Source organism: Botryllus schlosseri, chromosome 12, assembly GCF_051294905.1.
Source record: "Botryllus schlosseri isolate E-star chromosome 12, Bs_hap1, whole genome shotgun sequence".
Lineage (NCBI taxonomy): Eukaryota > Metazoa > Chordata > Ascidiacea > Stolidobranchia > Styelidae > Botryllus > Botryllus schlosseri.
Genome location: NC_137247.1, coordinates 49,030 through 67,500, shown reverse-complemented (window position 1 = coordinate 67,500; position 18,471 = coordinate 49,030).

Below are 18,471 nucleotides of genomic sequence, written 5' to 3'. Positions count from 1 at the left end.
TGGCGACTTGTCATGAGACTCGTGGCGACTTGTCATGAGACTCGTGGCGACTTGTCATGAGACTCGTGGCGACTTGTCATGAGACTCGTGGCGACTTGTCATGAGACTCGTGGCGACTTGTCATGAGACTCGTGGCGACTTGTCATGAGACTCGTGGCGACTTGTCATGAGACTCGTGGCGACTTGTCATGAGACTCGTGGCGACTTGTCATGAGACTCGTGGCGACTTGTCATGAGACTCGTGGCGACTTGTCATGAGACTCGTGGCGACTTGTCATGAGACTCGTGGCGACTTGTCATGAGACTCGTGGCGACTTGTCATGAGACTCGTTGCGACTTGTCATGAGACTTGACTTGACTTGACTTGACTTGACTTGACTTGACTTGAGTTGACTTGACTTGACTTGTCATGAGACTTGACTTGACTTGACTTGACTTGACTTGACTTGACTTGTCATGAGACTTGACTTGACTTGACTTGACTTGACTTGACTTGACATGACTTGACTTGACTTGACTTGACTGGACTTGTGGTGACTTGTGGTGACTTTACTTGACTTGTGGTGACTTGACTTGTGGTGACTTGACTTGTGGTGACTTGACTTGTAGTGACTTGACTTGACTTGACTTGTCTTGTCATGACTTGTGGCGACTTGTCATGAGACTCGTGGCGACTAGTCATGAGACTCGTGGCGACTTGTCATGAGACTCGTGGCGACTTGTCATGAGACTCGTGGCGACTTGTCATGAGACTCGTGGCGACTTGTCATGAGACTCGTGGCGACTTGTCATGAGACTCGTGGCGACTTGTCATGAGACTCGTGGCGACTTGTCATGAGACTCGTGGCGACTTGTCATGAGACTTGACTTGACTTGACTTGACTTGACTTGACTTGACTTGACTTGACTTGACTTGACTTGACTTGACTTGACTTGTCATGAGACTTGACTTGACTTGACTTGACTTGACTTGACTGGACTTGTGGTGACTTGTGCTGACTTTACTTGACTTGTGGTGACTTGACTTGTGGTGACTTGACTTGTGGTGACTTGACTTGTGGTGACTTGACTTGTAGTGACTTGACTTGACTTGACTTGTCTTGTCATGACTAGTGGCGACATGTCATGAGACTCGTGGCGACTTGTCATGAGACTCGTGGCGACTTGTCATGAGACTCGTGGCGACTTGTCATGAGACTCGTGGCGACTTGTCATGAGACTCGTGGCGACTGTTCATAAGACTCGTGGCGACTTGTCATGAGACTCGTGGCGACTTGTCATGAGACTCGTGGCGACTTGTCATGAGACTCGTGGCGACTTGTCATGAGACTCGTGGCGACTTGTCATGAGTCTCGTGGCGACTTGTCATGAGACTCGTGGCGACTTGTCATGAGACTCGTGGCGACTTGTCATGAGACTCGTGGCGACTTGTCATGAGACTCGAGGCGACTTGTCATGAGACTCGTGGTGACTTGTCATGAGACTCGTGGCGACTTGTCATGAGACTCGTGGCGACTTGTCATGAGACTCGTGGCGACTTGTCATGAGACTCGTGGCGACTTGTCATGAGACTCGTGGCGACTTGTCATGAGACTCGTGGCGACTTGTCATGAGACTCGTGGCGACTTGTCATGAGACTCGTGGCGACTTGTCATGAGACTCGTGGCGACTTGTCATGAGACTCGTGGCGACTTGTCATGAGACTCGTGGCGACTTGTCATGAGACTCGTGGCGACTTGTCATGAGACTCGTGGCGACTTGTCATGAGACTCGTGGCGACTTGTCATGAGACTCGTGGCGACTTGTCATGAGACTCGTGGCGACTTGTCATGAGACTCGTGGCGACTTGTCATGAGACTCGTGGCAACTTGTCATGAGACTCGCTGCGACTTGTCATGAGACTCGTGGCGACTTGTCATGAGACTCGTGGCGACTTGTCATGAGACTCGTGGCGACTTGTCATGAGACTCGTGGCGACTTGTCATGAGACTCGTGGCGACTTGTCATGAGACTCGTGGCGACTTGTCATGAGACTCGTGGCGACTTGTCATGAGACTCGTGGCGACTTGTCATGAGACTCGTGGCGACTTGTCATGAGACTCGTGGCGACTTGTCATGAGACTCGTGGCGACTTGTCATGAGACTCGTGGCGACTTGTCATGAGACTCGTGGCGACTTGTCATGAGACTCGTGGCGACTTGTCATGAGACTCGTGGCGACTTGTCATGAGACTCGTGGCGACTTGTCATGAGACTCGTGGCGACTTGTCATGAGACTCGTGGCGACTTGTCATGAGACTCGTGGCGACTTGTCATGAGACTCGTGGCGACTTGTCATGAGACTCGTGGCGACTTGTCATGAGACTCGTGGCGACTTGTCATGAGACTCGTGGCGACTTGTCATGAGACTCGTGGCGACTTGTCATGAGACTCGTGGCGACTTGTCATGAGACTCGTGGCGACTTGTCATGAGACTCGTGGCGACTTGTCATGAGACTCGTGGCGACTTGTCATGAGACTCGTGGCGACTTGTCATGAGACTCGTGGCGACTTGTCATGAGACTCGTGGCGACTTGTCATGAGACTCGTGGCGACTTGTCATGAGACTCGTGGCGACTTGTCATGAGACTCGTGGCGACTTGTCATGAGACTCGTGGCGACTTGTCATGAGACTCGTGGCGACTTGTCATGAGACTCGTGGCGACTTGTCATGAGACTTGACTTGACTTGACTTGACTTGACTTGACTTGACTTGACTTGACTTGACTTGACTTGTCATGAGACTTGACTTGACTTGACTTGACTTGACTTGACTTGACTTGACTTGTCATGAGACTTGACTTGACTTGACTTGACTTGACTTGACTGGACTTGTGGTGACTTGTGGTGACTTTACTTGACTTGTGGTGACTTGACTTTTGGTGACTTGACTTGTGGTGACTTGACTTGTAGTGACTTGACTTGACTTGACTTGTCTTGTCATGACTTGTGGCGACTTGTCATGAGACTCGTGGCGACTTGTCATGAGACTCGTGGCGACATGTCATGAGACTCGTGGCGACTTGTCATGAGACTCGTGGCGACTTGTCATGAGACTCGTGGCGACTTGTCATGAGACTCGTGGCGACTTGTCACGAGACTCGTGGCGACTTGTCATGACACTCGTGGCGACTTGTCATGAGACTCGTGGCGACTTGTCATGAGACTCGTGGCGACTTGTCATGAGACTCGTGGCGACTTGTCATGAGACTCGTGGCGACTTGTCATGAGACTCGCTGCGACTTGTCATGAGACTCGTGGCGACTTGTCATGAGACTCGTGGCGACTTGTCATGAGACTCGTGGCGACTTGTCATGAGACTCGTGGCGACTTGTCATGAGACTCGTGGCGACTTGTCATGAGACTCGTGGCGACTTGTCATGAGACTCGTGGCGACTTGTCATGAGACTCGTGGCGACTTGTCATGAGACTCGTGGCGACTTGTCATGAGACTCGTGGCGACTTGTCATGAGACTCGTGGCGACTTGTCATGAGACTCGTGGCGACTTGTCATGAGACTCGTGGCGACTTGTCATGAGACTCGTGGCGACTTGTCATGAGACTCGTGGCGACTTGTCATGAGACTCGTGGCGACTTGTCATGAGACTCGTGGCGACTTGTCATGAGACTCGTGGCGACTTGTCATGAGACTCGTGGCGACTTGTCATGAGACTTGACTTGACTTGACTTGACTTGACTTGACTTGACTTGACTTGACTTGACTTGACTTGTCATGAGACTTGACTTGACTTGACTTGACTTGACTTGACTTGACTTGACTTGTCATGAGACTTGACTTGACTTGACTTGACTTGACTTGACTTGACTTGACTTGACTGGACTTGTGGTGACTTGTGGTGACTTTACTTGACTTGTGGTGACTTGACTTTTGGTGACTTGACTTGTGGTGACTTGACTTGTAGTGACTTGACTTGACTTGACTTGTCTTGTCATGACTTGTGGCGACTTGTCATGAGACTCGTGGCGACTTGTCATGAGACTCGTGGCGACTTGTCATGAGACTCGTGGCGACTTGTCATGAGACTCGTGGCGACTTGTCATGAGACTCGTGGCGACTTGTCATGAGACTCGTGGCGACTTGTCATGAGACTCGTGGCGACTTGTCATGACACTCGTGGCGACTTGTCATGAGACTCGTGGCGACTTGTCATGAGACTCGTGGCGACTTGTCATGAGACTCGTGGCGACTTGTCATGAGACTCGTGGCGACTTGTCATGAGACTCGTGGCGACTTGTCATGAGACTCGTGGCGACTTGTCATGAGACTCGTGGCGACTTGTCATGAGACTCGTGGCGACTTGTCATGAGACTCGTGGCGACTTGTCATGAGACTCGTGGCGACTTGTCATGAGACTCGTGGCGACTTGTCATGAGACTCGTGGCGACTTGTCATGAGACTCGTGGCGACTTGTCATGAGACTCGTGGCGACTTATCATGAGACTCGTGGCGACTTGTCATGAGACTCGTGGCGACTTGTCATGAGACTCGTGGCGACTTGTCATGAGACTCGTGGCGACTTGTCATGAGACTCGTGGCGACTTGTCATGAGACTCGTGGCGACTTGTCATGAGACTCGTGGCGACTTGTCATGAGACTCGTGGCGACTTGTCATGAGACTCGTGGCGACTTGTCATGAGACTCGTGGCGACTTGTCATGAGACTCGTGGCGACTTGTCATGAGACTTGACTTGACTTGACTTGACTTGACTTGACTTGACTTGACTTGACTTGACTTGTCATGAGACTTGACTTGACTTGACTTGACTTGACTTGACTTGACTTGACTTGTCATGAGACTTGACTTGACTTGACTTGACTTGACTTGACTTGACTTGACTTGACTTGACTTGACTGGACTTGTGGTGACTTGTGGTGACTTTACTTGACTTGTGGTGACTTGACTTGTGGTGACTTGACTTGTGGTGACTTGACTTGTAGTGACTTGACTTGACTTGACTTGTCTTGTCATGACTTGTGGCGACTTGTCATGAGACTCGTGGCGACTTGTCATGAGACTCGTGGCGACTTGTCATGAGACTCGTGGCGACTTGTCATGAGACTCGTGGCGACTTGTCATGACACTCGTGGCGACTTGTCATGAGACTCGTGGCGACTTGTCATGACACTCGTGGCGACTTGTCATGAGACTCGTGGCGACTTGTCATGAGACTCGTGGCGACTTGTCATGAGACTCGTGGCGACTTGTCATGAGACTCGTGGCGACTTGTCATGAGACTCGTGGCGACTTGTCATGAGACTCGTGGCGACTTGTCATGAGACTCGTGGCGACTTGTCATGAGACTCGTGGCGACTTGTCATGAGACTCGTGGCGACTTGTCATGAGACTCGTGGCGACTTGTCATGAGACTCGTGGCGACTTGTCATGAGACTCGTGGCGACTTGTCATGAGACTCGTGGCGACTTGTCATGAGACTCGTGGCGACTTGTCATGAGACTCGTGGCGACTTGTCATGAGACTCGTGGCGACTTGTCATGAGACTCGTGGCGACTTGTCATGAGACTCGTGGCGACTTGTCATGAGACTCGTGGCGACTTGTCATGAGACTCGTGGCGACTTGTCATGAGACTCGTGGCGACTTGTCATGAGACTTGACTTGACTTGACTTGACTTGACTTGACTTGACTTGACTTGACTTGACTTGACTTGTCATGAGACTTGACTTGACTTGACTTGACTTGACTTGACTTGACTTGACTTGTCATGAGACTTGACTTGACTTGACTTGACTTGACTTGACTTGACTTGACTTGACTGGACTTGTGGTGACTTGTGGTGACTTTACTTGACTTGTGGTGACTTGACTTTTGGTGACTTGACTTGTGGTGACTTGACTTGTAGTGACTTGACTTGACTTGACTTGTCTTGTCATGACTTGTGGCGACTTGTCATGAGACTCGTGGCGACTTGTCATGAGACTCGTGGCGACTTGTCATGAGACTCGTGGCGACTTGTCATGAGACTCGTGGCGACTTGTCATGAGACTCGTGGCGACTTGTCATGAGACTCGTGGCGACTTGTCATGAGACTCGTGGCGACTTTTCATGACACTCGTGGCGACTTGTCATGAGACTCGTGGCGACTTGTCATGAGACTCGTGGCGACTTGTCATGAGACTCGTGGCGACTTGTCATGAGACTCGTGGCGACTTGTCATGAGACTCGTGGCGACTTGTCATGAGACTCGTGGCGACTTGTCATGAGACTCGTGGCGACTTGTCATGAGACTCGTGGCGACTTGTCATGAGACTCGTGGCGACTTGTCATGAGACTCGTGGCGACTTGTCATGAGACTCGTGGCGACTTGTCATGAGACTCGTGGCGACTTGTCATGAGACTCGTGGCGACTTGTCATGAGACTCGTGGCGACTTGTCATGAGACTCGTGGCGACTTGTCATGAGACTCGTGGCGACTTGTCATGAGACTCGTGGCGACTTGTCATGAGACTCGTGGCGACTTGTCATGAGACTCGTGGCGACTTGTCATGAGACTCGTGGCGACTTGTCATGAGACTCGTGGCGACTTGTCATGAGACTCGTGGCGACTTGTCATGAGACTCGTGGCGACTTGTCATGAGACTCGTGGCGACTTGTCATGAGACTCGTGGCGACTTGTCATGAGACTCGTGGCGACTTGTCATGAGACTCGTGGCGACTTGTCATGAGACTCGTGGCGACTTGTCATGAGACTCGTGGCGACTTGTCATGAGACTCGTGGCGACTTGTCATGAGACTCGTGGCGACTTGTCATGAGACTTGACTTGACTTGACTTGACTTGACTTGACTTGACTTGACTTGTCATGAGACTTGACTTGACTTGACTTGACTTGACTTGACTTGACTTGACTTGTCATGAGACTTGACTTGACTTGACTTGACTTGACTTGACTTGACTTGACTTGACTTGACTTGACTTGACTGGACTTGTGGTGACTTGTGGTGACTTTACTTGACTTGTGGTGACTTGACTTGTGGTGACTTGACTTGTGGTGAATTGACTTGTAGTGACTTGACTTGACTTGACTTGTCTTGTCATGACTTGTGGCGACTTGTCATGAGACTCGTGGCGACTTGTCATGAGACTCGTGGCGACTTGTCATGAGACTCGTGGCGACTTGTCATGAGACTCGTGGCGACTTGTCATGACACTCGTGGCGACTTGTCATGAGACTCGTGGCGACTTGTCATGACACTCGTGGCGACTTGTCATGAGACTCGTGGCGACTTGTCATGAGACTCGTGGCGACTTGTCATGAGACTCGTGGCGACTTGTCATGAGACTCGTGGCGACTTGTCATGAGACTCGTGGCGACTTGTCATGAGACTCGTGGCGACTTGTCATGAGACTCGTGGCGACTTGTCATGAGACTCGTGGCGACTTGTCATGAGACTCGTGGCGACTTGTCATGAGACTCGTGGCGACTTGTCATGAGACTCGTGGCGACTTGTCATGAGACTCGTGGCGACTTGTCATGAGACTCGTGGCGACTTGTCATGAGACTCGTGGCGACTTGTCATGAGACTCGTGGCGACTTGTCATGAGACTCGTGGCGACTTGTCATGAGACTCGTGGCGACTTGTCATGAGACTCGTGGCGACTTGTCATGAGACTCGTGGCGACTTGTCATGAGACTCGTGGCGACTTGTCATGAGACTCGTGGCGACTTGTCATGAGACTTGACTTGACTTGACTTGACTTGACTTGACTTGACTTGACTTGACTTGACTTGACTTGTCATGAGACTTGACTTGACTTGACTTGACTTGACTTGACTTGACTTGACTTGTCATGAGACTTGACTTGACTTGACTTGACTTGACTTGACTTGACTTGACTTGACTGGACTTGTGGTGACTTGTGGTGACTTTACTTGACTTGTGGTGACTTGACTTTTGGTGACTTGACTTGTGGTGACTTGACTTGTAGTGACTTGACTTGACTTGACTTGTCTTGTCATGACTTGTGGCGACTTGTCATGAGACTCGTGGCGACTTGTCATGAGACTCGTGGCGACTTGTCATGAGACTCGTGGCGACTTGTCATGAGACTCGTGGCGACTTGTCATGAGACTCGTGGCGACTTGTCATGAGACTCGTGGCGACTTGTCATGAGACTCGTGGCGACTTGTCATGACACTCGTGGCGACTTGTCATGAGACTCGTGGCGACTTGTCATGAGACTCGTGGCGACTTGTCATGAGACTCGTGGCGACTTGTCATGAGACTCGTGGCGACTTGTCATGAGACTCGTGGCGACTTGTCATGAGACTCGTGGCGACTTGTCATGAGACTCGTGGCGACTTGTCATGAGACTCGTGGCGACTTGTCATGAGACTCGTGGCGACTTGTCATGAGACTCGTGGCGACTTGTCATGAGACTCGTGGCGACTTGTCATGAGACTCGTGGCGACTTGTCATGAGACTCGTGGCGACTTGTCATGAGACTCGTGGCGACTTGTCATGAGACTCGTGGCGACTTGTCATGAGACTCGTGGCGACTTGTCATGAGACTCGTGGCGACTTGTCATGAAACTCGTGGCGACTTGTCATGAGACTCGTGGCGACTTGTCATGAGACTCGTGGCGACTTGTCATGAGACTCGTGGCGACTTGTCATGAGACTCGTGGCGACTTGTCATGAGACTCGTGGCGACTTGTCATGAGACTCGTGGCGACTTGTCATGAGACTCGTGGCGACTTGTCATGAGACTCGTGGCGACTTGTCATGAGACTCGTGGCGACTTGTCATGAGACTCGTGGCGACTTGTCATGAGACTCGTGGCGACTTGTCATGAGACTCGTGGCGACTTGTCATGAGACTCGTGGCGACTTGTCATGAGACTCGTGGCGACTTGTCATGAGACTTGACTTGACTTGACTTGACTTGACTTGACTTGACTTGACTTGACTTGACTTGACTTGTCATGAGACTTGACTTGACTTGACTTGACTTGACTTGACTTGACTTGACTTGTCATGAGACTTGACTTGACTTGACTTGACTTGACTTGACTTGACTTGACTTGACTGGACTTGTGGTGACTTGTGGTGACTTTACTTGACTTGTGGTGACTTGACTTTTGGTGACTTGACTTGTGGTGACTTGACTTGTAGTGACTTGACTTGACTTGACTTGTCTTGTCATGACTTGTGGCGACTTGTCATGAGACTCGTGGCGACTTGTCATGAGACTCGTGGCGACTTGTCATGAGACTCGTGGCGACTTGTCATGAGACTCGTGGCGACTTGTCATGAGACTCGTGGCGACTTGTCATGAGACTCGTGGCGACTTGTCATGAGACTCGTGGCGACTTGTCATGACACTCGTGGCGACTTGTCATGAGACTCGTGGCGACTTGTCATGAGACTCGTGGCGACTTGTCATGAGACTCGTGGCGACTTGTCATGAGACTCGTGGCGACTTGTCATGAGACTCGTGGCGACTTGTCATGAGACTCGTGGCGACTTGTCATGAGACTCGTGGCGACTTGTCATGAGACTCGTGGCGACTTGTCATGAGACTCGTGGCGACTTGTCATGAGACTCGTGGCGACTTGTCATGAGACTCGTGGCGACTTGTCATGAGACTCGTGGCGACTTGTCATGAGACTCGTGGCGACTTGTCATGAGACTCGTGGCGACTTATCATGAGACTCGTGGCGACTTGTCATGAGACTCGTGGCGACTTGTCATGAGACTCGTGGCGACTTGTCATGAGACTCGTGGCGACTTGTCATGAGACTCGTGGCGACTTGTCATGAGACTCGTGGCGACTTGTCATGAGACTCGTGGCGACTTGTCATGAGACTCGTGGCGACTTGTCATGAGACTCGTGGCGACTTGTCATGAGACTCGTGGCGACTTGTCATGAGATTCGTGGCGACTTGTCATGAGACTCGTGGCGACTTGTCATGAGACTCGTGGCGACTTGTCATGAGACTCGTGGCGACTTGTCATGAGACTCGTGGCGACTTGTCATGAGACTCGTGGCGACTTGTCATGAGACTCGTGGCGACTTGTCATGAGACTTGACTTGACTTGACTTGACTTGACTTGACTTGACTTGACTTGACTTGACTTGTCATGAGACTTGACTTGACTTGACTTGACTTGACTTGACTTGACTTGTCATGAGACTTGACTTGACTTGACTTGACTTGACTTGACTTGACTTGACTTGACTTGACTTGTGGTGACTTGTGGTGACTTTACTTGACTTGTGGTGACTTGACTTTTGGTGACTTGACTTGTGGTGACTTGACTTGTAGTGACTTGACTTGACTTGACTTGTCTTGTCATGACTTGTGGCGACTTGTCATGAGACTCGTGGCGACTTGTCATGAGACTCGTGGCGACTTGTCATGAGACTCGTGGCGACTTGTCATGAGACTCGTGGCGACTTGTCATGAGACTCGTGGCGACTTGTCATGAGACTCGTGGCGACTTGTCATGAGACTCGTGGCGACTTGTCATGACACTCGTGGCGACTTGTCATGAGACTCGTGGCGACTTGTCATGAGACTCGTGGCGACTTGTCATGAGACTCGTGGCGACTTGTCATGAGACTCGTGGCGACTTGTCATGAGACTCGTGGCGACTTGTCATGAGACTCGTGGCGACTTGTCATGAGACTCGTGGCGACTTGTCATGAGACTCGTGGCGACTTGTCATGAGACTCGTGGCGACTTGTCATGAGACTCGTGGCGACTTGTCATGAGACTCGTGGCGACTTGTCATGAGACTCGTGGCGACTTATCATGAGACTCGTGGCGACTTGTCATGAGACTCGTGGCGACTTGTCATGAGACTCGTGGCGACTTGTCATGAGACTCGTGGCGACTTGTCATGAGACTCGTGGGGACTTGTCATGAGATTCGTGGCGACTTGTCATGAGAATCGTGGCGACTTGTCATGAGACTCGTGGCGACTTGTCATGAGACTCGTGGCGACTTGTCATGAGACTCGTGGCGACTTGTCATGAGACTCGTGGCGACTTGTCGTGAGACTCGTGGCGACTTGTCGTGAGACTCGTGGCGACTTGTCATGAGACTCGTGGCGACTTGTCATGAGACTCGTGGCGACTTGTCGTGAGACTCGTGGCGACTTGTCATGAGACTCGTGGCGACTTGTCATGAGACTCGTGGCGACTTGTCATGAGACTCGTGGCGACTTGTCATGAGACTCGTGGCGACTTGTCATGAGACTCGTGGCGACTTGTCATGAGACCCGTGGCGACTTGTCATGAGACTCGTGGCGACTTGTCATGAGACTCGTGGCGACTTGTCATGAGACTCGTGGCGACTTGTCATGCGACTCGTGGCGACTTGTCATGAGACTCGTGGCGACTTGTCATGAGACTCGTGGCGACTTGTCATGAGACTCGTGGCGACTTGTCATGAGACTCGTGGCGACTTGTCATGAGACTCGTGGCGACTTGTCATGAGACTCGTGGCGACTTGTCATGAGACTTGACTTGACTTGACTTGACTTGACTTGACTTGACTTGACTTGACTTGACTTGACTTGACTTGACTTGTCATGAGACTTGACTTGACTTGACTTGACTTGACTTGACTTGTCATGAGACTTGACTTGACTTGACTTGACTTGACATGACTTGACTTGACTTGACTTGACTGGACTTGTGGTGACTTGTGGTGACTTTACTTGACTTGTGGTGACTTGACTTGTGGTGACTTGACTTGTGGTGACTTGACTTGTAGTGACTTGACTTGACTTGACTTGTCTTGTCATGACTTGTGGCGACTTGTCATGAGACTCGTGGCGACTTGTCATGAGACTCGTGGCGACTTGTCATGAGACTCGTGGCGACTTGTCATGAGACTCGTGGCGACTTGTCATGAGACTCGTGGCGACTTGTCATGAGACTCGTGGCGACTTGTCATGAGACTCGTGGCGACTTGTCATGAGACTCGTGGCGACTTGTCATGAGACTCGTGGCGACTTGTCATGAGACTCGTGGCGACTTGTCATGAGACTCGTGGCGACTTGTCATGAGACTCGTGGCGACTTGTCATGAGACTCGTGGCGACTTGTCATGAGACTCGTGGCGACTTGTCATGAGACTCGTGGCGACTTGTCATGAGACTCGTGGCGACTTGTCATGAGACTTGACTTGACTTGACTTGACTTGACTTGACTTGACTTGACTTGACTTGTCATGAGACTTGACTTGACTTGACTTGACTTGACTTGACTTGACTTGACTGGACTTGTGGTGACTTGTGCTGACTTTACTTGACTTGTGGTGACTTGACTTGTGGTGACTTGACTTGTGGTGACTTGACTTGTAGTGACTTGACTTGACTTGACTTGTCTTGTCATGACTTGTGGCGACTTGTCATGAGACTCGTGGCGACTTGTCATGAGACTCGTGGCGACTTGTCATGAGACTCGTGGCGACTTGTCATGAGACTCGTGGCGACTGTTCATAAGACTCGTGGCGACTTGTCATGAGACTCGTGGCGACTTGTCATGAGACTCGTGACGACTTGTCATGACACTCGTGGCGACTTGTCATGAGACTCGTGGCGACTTGTCATGAGACTCGTGGCGACTTGTCATGAGACTCGTGGCGACTTGTCATGAGACTCGTGGCGACTTGTCATGAGACTCGTGGCGACTTGTCATGAGACTCGTGGCGACTTGTCATGAGACTCGTGGCGACTTGTCATGAGACTCGTGGCGACTTGTCATGAGACTCGTGGCGACTTGTCATGAGACTCGTGGCGACTTGTCATGAGACTCGTGGCGACTTGTCATGAGACTCGTGGCGACTTGTCATGAGACTCGTGGCGACTTGTCATGAGACTCGTGGCGACTTGTCATGAGACTCGTGGCGACTTGTCATGAGACTCGTGGCGACTTGTCATGAGACTCGTGGCGACTTGTCATGAGACTCGTGGCGACTTGTCATGAGACTCGTGGCGACTTGTCATGAGACTCGTGGCGACTTGTCATGAGACTCGTGGCGACTTGTCATGAGACTCGTGGCGACTTGTCATGAGACTCGTGGCGACTTGTCATGAGACTCGTGGCGACTTGTCATGAGACTCGTGGCGACTTGTCATGAGACTCGTGGCGACTTGTCATGAGACTCGTGGCGACTTGTCATGAGACTCGTGGCGACTTGTCATGAGACTCGTGGCGACTTGTCATGAGACTCGTGGCGACTTGTCATGAGACTCGTGGCGACTTGTCATGAGACTCGTGGCGACTTGTCATGAGACTCGTGGCGACTTGTCATGAGACTCGTGGCGACTTGTCATGAGACTCGTGGCGACTTGTCATGAGACTCGTGGCGACTTGTCATGAGACTCGTGGCGACTTGTCATGAGACTCGTGGCGACTTGTCATGAGACTCGTGGCGACTTGTCATGAGACTCGTGGCGACTTGTCATGAGACTCGTGGCGACTTGTCATGAGACTTGACTTGACTTGACTTGACTTGACTTGACTTGACTTGACTTGACTTGACTTGACTTGACTTGACTTGACTTGACTTGACTTGTCATGAGACTTGACTTGACTTGACTTGACTTGACTTGACTTGACTTGACTTGTCATGAGACTTGACTTGACTTGACTTGACTTGACTTGACTTGACTTGACTTGACTTGACTGGACTTGTGGTGACTTGTGGTGACTTTACTTGACTTGTGGTGACTTGACTTTTGGTGACTTGACTTGTGGTGACTTGACTTGTAGTGACTTGACTTGACTTGACTTGTCTTGTCATGACTTGTGGCGACTTGTCATGAGACTCGTGGCGACTTGTCATGAGACTCGTGGCGACTTGTCATGAGACTCGTGGCGACTTGTCATGAGACTCGTGGCGACTTGTCATGAGACTCGTGGCGACTTGTCATGAGACTCGTGGCGACTTGTCATGAGACCCGTGGCGACTTGTCATGAGACTCGTGGCGACTTGTCATGAGACTCGTGGCGACTTGTCATGAGACTCGTGGCGACTTGTCATGCGACTCGTGGCGACTTGTCATGAGACTCGTGGCGACTTGTCATGAGACTCGTGGCGACTTGTCATGAGACTCGTGGCGACTTGTCATGAGACTCGTGGCGACTTGTCATGAGACTCGTGGCGACTTGTCATGAGACTCGTGGCGACTTGTCATGAGACTCGTGGCGACTTGTCGTGAGACTCGTGGCGACTTGTCATGAGACTCGTGGCGACTTGTCATGAGACTCGTGGCGACTTGTCGTGAGACTCGTGGCGACTTGTCATGAGACTCGTGGCGACTTGTCATGAGACTCGTGGCGACTTGTCATGAGACTCGTGGCGACTTGTCATGAGACTCGTGGCGACTTGTCATGAGACTCGTGGCGACTTGTCATGAGACCCGTGGCGACTTGTCATGAGACTCGTGGCGACTTGTCATGAGACTCGTGGCGACTTGTCATGAGACTCGTGGCGACTTGTCATGCGACTCGTGGCGACTTGTCATGAGACTCGTGGCGACTTGTCATGAGACTCGTGGCGACTTGTCATGAGACTCGTGGCGACTTGTCATGAGACTCGTGGCGACTTGTCATGAGACTCGTGGCGACTTGTCATGAGACTCGTGGCGACTTGTCATGAGACTTGACTTGACTTGACTTGACTTGACTTGACTTGACTTGACTTGACTTGACTTGACTTGACTTGACTTGTCATGAGACTTGACTTGACTTGACTTGACTTGACTTGACTTGTCATGAGACTTGACTTGACTTGACTTGACTTGACATGACTTGACTTGACTTGACTTGACTGGACTTGTGGTGACTTGTGGTGACTTTACTTGACTTGTGGTGACTTGACTTGTGGTGACTTGACTTGTGGTGACTTGACTTGTAGTGACTTGACTTGACTTGACTTGTCTTGTCATGACTTGTGGCGACTTGTCATGAGACTCGTGGCGACTTGTCATGAGACTCGTGGCGACTTGTCATGAGACTCGTGGCGACTTGTCATGAGACTCGTGGCGACTTGTCATGAGACTCGTGGCGACTTGTCATGAGACTCGTGGCGACTTGTCATGAGACTCGTGGCGACTTGTCATGAGACTCGTGGCGACTTGTCATGAGACTCGTGGCGACTTGTCATGAGACTCGTGGCGACTTGTCATGAGACTCGTGGCGACTTGTCATGAGACTCGTGGCGACTTGTCATGAGACTCGTGGCGACTTGTCATGAGACTCGTGGCGACTTGTCATGAGACTCGTGGCGACTTGTCATGAGACTCGTGGCGACTTGTCATGAGACTTGACTTGACTTGACTTGACTTGACTTGACTTGACTTGACTTGACTTGTCATGAGACTTGACTTGACTTGACTTGACTTGACTTGACTTGACTTGACTGGACTTGTGGTGACTTGTGCTGACTTTACTTGACTTGTGGTGACTTGACTTGTGGTGACTTGACTTGTGGTGACTTGACTTGTAGTGACTTGACTTGACTTGACTTGTCTTGTCATGACTTGTGGCGACTTGTCATGAGACTCGTGGCGACTTGTCATGAGACTCGTGGCGACTTGTCATGAGACTCGTGGCGACTTGTCATGAGACTCGTGGCGACTGTTCATAAGACTCGTGGCGACTTGTCATGAGACTCGTGGCGACTTGTCATGAGACTCGTGACGACTTGTCATGACACTCGTGGCGACTTGTCATGAGACTCGTGGCGACTTGTCATGAGACTCGTGGCGACTTGTCATGAGACTCGTGGCGACTTGTCATGAGACTCGTGGCGACTTGTCATGAGACTCGTGGCGACTTGTCATGAGACTCGTGGCGACTTGTCATGAGACTCGTGGCGACTTGTCATGAGACTCGTGGCGACTTGTCATGAGACTCGTGGCGACTTGTCATGAGACTCGTGGCGACTTGTCATGAGACTCGTGGCGACTTGTCATGAGACTCGTGGCGACTTGTCATGAGACTCGTGGCGACTTGTCATGAGACTCGTGGCGACTTGTCATGAGACTCGTGGCGACTTGTCATGAGACTCGTGGCGACTTGTCATGAGACTCGTGGCGACTTGTCATGAGACTCGTGGCGACTTGTCATGAGACTCGTGGCGACTTGTCATGAGACTCGTGGCGACTTGTCATGAGACTCGTGGCGACTTGTCATGAGACTCGTGGCGACTTGTCATGAGACTCGTGGCGACTTGTCATGAGACTCGTGGCGACTTGTCATGAGACTCGTGGCGACTTGTCATGAGACTCGTGGCGACTTGTCATGAGACTCGTGGCGACTTGTCATGAGACTCGTGGCGACTTGTCATGAGACTCGTGGCGACTTGTCATGAGACTCGTGGCGACTTGTCATGAGACTCGTGGCGACTTGTCATGAGACTCGTGGCGACTTGTCATGAGACTCGTGGCGACTTGTCATGAGACTCGTGGCGACTTGTCATGAGACTCGTGGCGACTTGTCATGAGACTCGTGGCGACTTGTCATGAGACTCGTGGCGACTTGTCATGAGACTCGTGGCGACTTGTCATGAGACTCGTGGCGACTTGTCATGAGACTCGTGGCGACTTGTCATGAGACTCGTGGCGACTTGTCATGAGACTTGACTTGACTTGACTTGACTTGACTTGACTTGACTTGACTTGACTTGACTTGACTTGACTTGACTTGACTTGACTTGACTTGTCATGAGACTTGACTTGACTTGACTTGACTTGACTTGACTTGACTTGACTTGTCATGAGACTTGACTTGACTTGACTTGACTTGACTTGACTTGACTTGACTTGACTTGACTGGACTTGTGGTGACTTGTGGTGACTTTACTTGACTTGTGGTGACTTGACTTTTGGTGACTTGACTTGTGGTGACTTGACTTGTAGTGACTTGACTTGACTTGACTTGTCTTGTCATGACTTGTGGCGACTTGTCATGAGACTCGTGGCGACTTGTCATGAGACTCGTGGCGACTTGTCATGAGACTCGTGGCGACTTGTCATGAGACTCGTGGCGACTTGTCATGAGACTCGTGGCGACTTGTCATGAGACTCGTGGCGACTTGTCATGAGACTCGTGGCGACTTGTCATGACACTCGTGGCGACTTGTCATGAGACTCGTGGCGACTTGTCATGAGACTCGTGGCGACTTGTCATGAGACTCGTGGCGACTTGTCATGAGACTCGTGGCGACTTGTCATGAGACTCGTGGCGACTTGTCATGAGACTCGTGGCGACTTGTCATGAGACTCGTGGCGACTTGTCATGAGACTCGTGGCGACTTGTCATGAGACTTGACTTGACTTGACTTGACTTGACTTGACTTGACTTGACTTGACTTGTCATGAGACTTGACTTGACTTGACTTGACTTGACTTGACTTGACTTGACTGGACTTGTGGTGACTTGTGCTGACTTTACTTGACTTGTGGTGACTTGACTTGTGGTGACTTGACTTGTGGTGACTTGACTTGTAGTGACTTGACTTGACTTGACTTGTCTTGTCATGACTTGTGGCGACTTGTCATGAGACTCGTGGCGACTTGTCATGAGACTCGTGGCGACTTGTCATGAGACTCGTGGCGACTTGTCATGAGACTCGTGGCGACTGTTCATAAGACTCGTGGCGACTTGTCATGAGACTCGTGGCGACTTGTCATGAGACTCGTGACGACTTGTCATGAGACTCGTGGCGACTTGTCATGAGACTCGTGGCGACTTGTCATGAGACTCGTGGCGACTTGTCATGAGACTCGTGGCGACTTGTCATGAGACTCGTGGCGACTTGTCATGAGACTTGACTTGACTTGACTTGACTTGACTTGACTTGACTTGACTTGACTTGTCATGAGACTTGACTTGACTTGACTTGACTTGACTTGACTTGACTTGACTGGACTTGTGGTGACTTGTGCTGACTTTACTTGACTTGTGGTGACTTGACTTGTGGTGACTTGACTTGTGGTGACTTGACTTGTAGTGACTTGACTTGACTTGACTTGTCTTGTCATGACTTGTGGCGACTTGTCATGAGACTCGTGGCGACTTGTCATGAGACTCGTGGCGACTTGTCATGAGACTCGTGGCGACTTGTCATGAGACTCGTGGCGACTGTTCATAAGACTCGTGGCGACTTGTCATGAGACTCGTGGCGACTTGTCATGAGACTCGTGACGACTTGTCATGACACTCGTGGCGACTTGTCATGAGACTCGTGGCGACTTGTCATGAGACTCGTGGCGACTTGTCATGAGACTCGTGGCGACTTGTCATGAGACTCGTGGCGACTTGTCATGAGACTCGTGGCGACTTGTCATGAGACTCGTGGCGACTTGTCATGAGACTCGTGGCGACTTGTCATGAGACTCGTGGCGACTTGTCATGAGACTCGTGGCGACT